This window comes from Pelophylax lessonae (assembly GCF_965119305.1).
Source record: "Pelophylax lessonae genome assembly, chromosome: 1".
NCBI classification, from domain to species: domain Eukaryota; kingdom Metazoa; phylum Chordata; class Amphibia; order Anura; family Ranidae; genus Pelophylax; species Pelophylax lessonae.
The window spans coordinates 447278445-447282366 of record NC_138768.1 but is presented as its reverse complement, the minus strand read 5'-3'; the positions used below and the strand labels follow the sequence as shown (position 1 = coordinate 447282366).

Sequence of the window (3922 nt, the reverse complement as noted above, 5' to 3'; positions counted from 1 at the left end):
GACAGGTTTTGGTGAATTATATTCTCAAGTGTGAATGTAGACCATGAAATATGGCAAATTTTTAGAAAACTTTATTCAAATTCACAGATTGGCACAGAGCAAAATTAAACAAAAACATTACAAATTGAGCAAAACTGAGATGTTTTATACCTCAAAAATTTCAGTGGGTACTTTGTAATCACACAAAGAAAGAAATATAAGCACACTTTGGTCCAAGTTGGCGTAAGTGACTCTAAAGTCTACCATGTCGCCCTAATTTTGAATTCTATCAAAAAAATAGACAATTCTACAAAAAATTGTTTACAGCTCAAAATCACCTTAAATTATAACACAGCGCATATTTACTCATCGGTATCATCACTATCAGAACCATCATCCCATGTTTCCTGTGAAACATTTGCACAATTTTGGCACCGACATAAAAGAGGAGGTTACTGAACTGGGCAATGGGGCAACCAGTCATCCAGTGCACAATAATAAGACAGGGTGACCGGTCTCCCTAACTTTTTTGTAACCACTTTTCCTAGATGTTAGCTTGTGCCTGCTGGGAGCCACGAAGCCTCTTCACCAATTGCAGAAGAAACTCCATTTATTCTTAAGTAAAATCTGTCCACCCTTGGAACAAATAAGAGATGACCTTTTCAAAGGAACGAATTGAGAATTAAATCAGAACCAGGCTTGGAGAATTTCAATAGAAAACCTGTGGGGCTCCCAACAGGGTTTACATTAAGACAGAAAAGAATAAAGAAATGGGATAAAAGGGTGCAGGGGAGGAGCAAAGACACATTTAAAGGATACATTTGCTTAACGTACAGTTATCTCTTAAGAAGGCCTATGAGCAAGTATTGGATTGTTGTCTCAACTGGACATCCAAAATGCGACTGGTAAGTATATTCAATAATAAGAATGTTAGATTAGTTGTTCATTAACAAAATATAACAACAACTGTTAAGGTCCAGGTTAGATAAACCTGCAGCACAGAATTTACAGATTGCTGCATACTATTCTATGGGCCCTATTGTAGAAGATGCTTTCTTAGTGTTACGTTTTGTGGTCAGCGAATACAGCAGTTCAATCTCATCAAAATCAGCAATGTATGGTGTCTCGAGGATCATAGGAATTTCATTAAAGCGTGGTACATTCATGACCTGTCTGAACCCCTTTAAACCAATGTGGCCTTGGCCAATATTTTCATGGCTATCAAATCGGCAGCCAACCTTTAGAGTCATTCAGATGAACTGCTCTGAGGTATAAGAGACCAAAAACTTCATCAAACTCATCTAGCATATGCTTAAGGCCTTTTTCTTCTGACAAGTTGTGACCAGCAGCAAAAGCATGGCAGGTATCTAGACACACGCCAATTCAAGTCTTGTCTTTGACAAGGTCTATAATTCCACGCAGCTCCTCAAAGCGACCTCCAACTGTGCTACCTTGACAGCTCATATTCTCCAGCACCACTGTGATGTCAGGCACTTGTGAGTGAGCATGGTTAATGCCCTCAGCAATGAGCTCCAAGCACTTGTTTACAGGCATTTCTCCCAAATGAGATCCGGGGTGGATATTGTATAATGTAAGACCCAGTTGATGGCACCGACTTAATTCATTAACTAACATGTAAGAACTCTTTTGAAGTACATCTGGTTTTGGTGAGCCTAGATGAATGCGATAAGGACTATGGGGCAGTGTAATGCAAGAGTCAAACTCAAGCTCTTTACAAGCTCTTCTAAATTTCTCAGCAGCACTGTTCTCTAGAGGCTTGCTGCTCCATTTCCCCTGTGATCTCAGAAACAGTCCAAATGCTTTTGCACCAATGCAACCTTCCTTCAATGCAGCATTCCACAGTCCTCCTTGAATGGAAAAATTAGCTCCAACATACTTTTTGGAAGTTGAGCAAAGCTGTAGACGTCCTGGTATTAGATCTGTGACTTCAATCATTTCTTCAACTTTCTTGGTCTTTTCACTCTTCGATATCTTGGTCTCATTTTTCTTTCTCTTAGACATTTTAGCTCTGTTCGATGTGCCTGCTTCCTCCTTTACAGATATGTCTTCGGTATTCTCAGTCACAGGTTCATCTTTCTTTCTTCTTGGTGTCTTAGGAAGCTTTTTAGCAGGTTCCTTGTTCATAGACACTTCTTCAGCATTCTAGCCTTTAGTTTTCTTTGCAGATTCTCATTTCTTTCTCCTGTGATTCTTGAAACACCCTGATTGTTGTACATCTACATTGGAATTACCTTCATTGGGCACGTCTTCATCATTCTGATCTTCAATTTTCTCTGCAGTTTCTCCTCTTTTTCTCCTTTGCTTTCTGGGAGACCCTGATTTGGGCACATCTACATCAGGATTATCTCTGTTTTCTTGTTTTCGCTTTATTTTAGCACGCCCTACATGTTTTGTTTTTTTGTTTTTTTTGCTTTTCTGCAGGTGCTACACCATCCTGTCCAGCCATCTTCTCGAAAACAGACAAACTTCCAAGCTCACGGGCTACATTGTGGCCTTCATTTTTGTGTAGACATTTTATTTATTCCTTGCAAGTTATTTTATAAAAGTATGCATGTATACATTTGGGTTGATTTACTAAAACAACTGAGAGAGCAAAATCTGAAAGCCACGCTTTCTGTTTCACGAGCAAGTGGCTTGCCATGGGGGAAAGGCACAGAGCGCCGGTGGAGGATCATGAGAAGAAGAGGATCAGGGCTGCTCTGTGCAAAATAATTGCACAGAGCAGGTAAGTATGACATGTTTGTTTTTTGAAAAAAAAAATTCCTTTACAAGCACATTAATTGCTGAGTATAAGCCTTACCACTAGATAGAAAGGTTTGGTAGATGTGTGATAGTGATGGACTGATGAGAGTATAGTTTGATTCTAATGAGTAAAGTATAAAGTGTGTTTCCTTGCCTGAGTTAGGCTTATGCTAAAATTAGTACTCAGTTATAGGCCTGGGTTGCTGCCTCTCTCTCATGACAGTCAATTCATTCAACAGATGAACAAATTCTGGGTGTGTGGTTGGAAGTGCCTTGTACATACTGATGCATCTCAGAAAATTAGAATATCATCGAAAAGTTAATTTATTTCAGGAATTCAATTCAAGAAGTTAAACTCATTTATTTTATATAGATGTGTTATGCACACGTATAGTTAACAATAATTATTTTTTAATTTTTATGATCATGTCTTACAGCTGGTGAAAACCCAAAATTCAGTATCTCAGAAAACCAGAATATTACATACTACCAATTAAAACCAATTAAAAAAAAAATACAGAAATGTTAAATAGTATGCACTCAATACTTGGTCGGGGCTCCTTTTGCATAAATTACTGCATCAATGCGGCGTGGCATGGAGGCGATCAGCCTGTGGCACTGTTGAGGTGTAATGGAAGCCTAGGTTTCTTTAATAGTGGCCTTCAGCTTGTCTGCCTTGTTGGGTCTGGTATCTCTCATCTTCTTGACAATACCCCACAGATTATCTATGGGGTTTAGATCAGGCAAATTTGCTGGCCATTAAGCACAGTGATACCATGATCATTAAACCGGGTATTGGTACTTTTGGCAGTGTGGGCAAATGCCAGATCCTGCTGGAAAATGAAATCAGCATCTCCATAAAGCTGGTCAGCAGAGAGAAGCATGAAGTGCTCTAGAACTCCTGCTGGAGGGCTGCGCTGACTTTGGACTTGATAAAACACAGTGGACCAACACCAGCAGATAACATGGTTCCCCAAATCATCACTGACTGTCCCCGGACCAAGTATTGAGTTTATACTATACTGTAAATGGACATACTCTTCAGTAAGCCAACATTTTTGTATTAAAAATCCTTTTTTTTATTGGTCTTATGTAATATTCTAATTTTCTGAGATATTGAATTTTGGGTTTTCACTAGCTGTAAGCCATAATCATCAAAATTAAAAGAAAGAAATGCTTG

The 3922-nt window shown here is 38.9% G+C and overlaps 1 pseudogene across 1 annotated transcript; it reads right to left on the bottom strand.

Annotated features, from left to right (window-relative positions):
• Positions 1–722: 722 nt before the first annotated feature.
• On the bottom strand, positions 723–2231 carry LOC309565296 (putative endonuclease 4; annotated as a pseudogene). The gene has a single exon. The product of its transcript is annotated as a putative endonuclease 4 (transcript).
• Positions 2232–3922: the final 1691 nt, after the last annotated feature.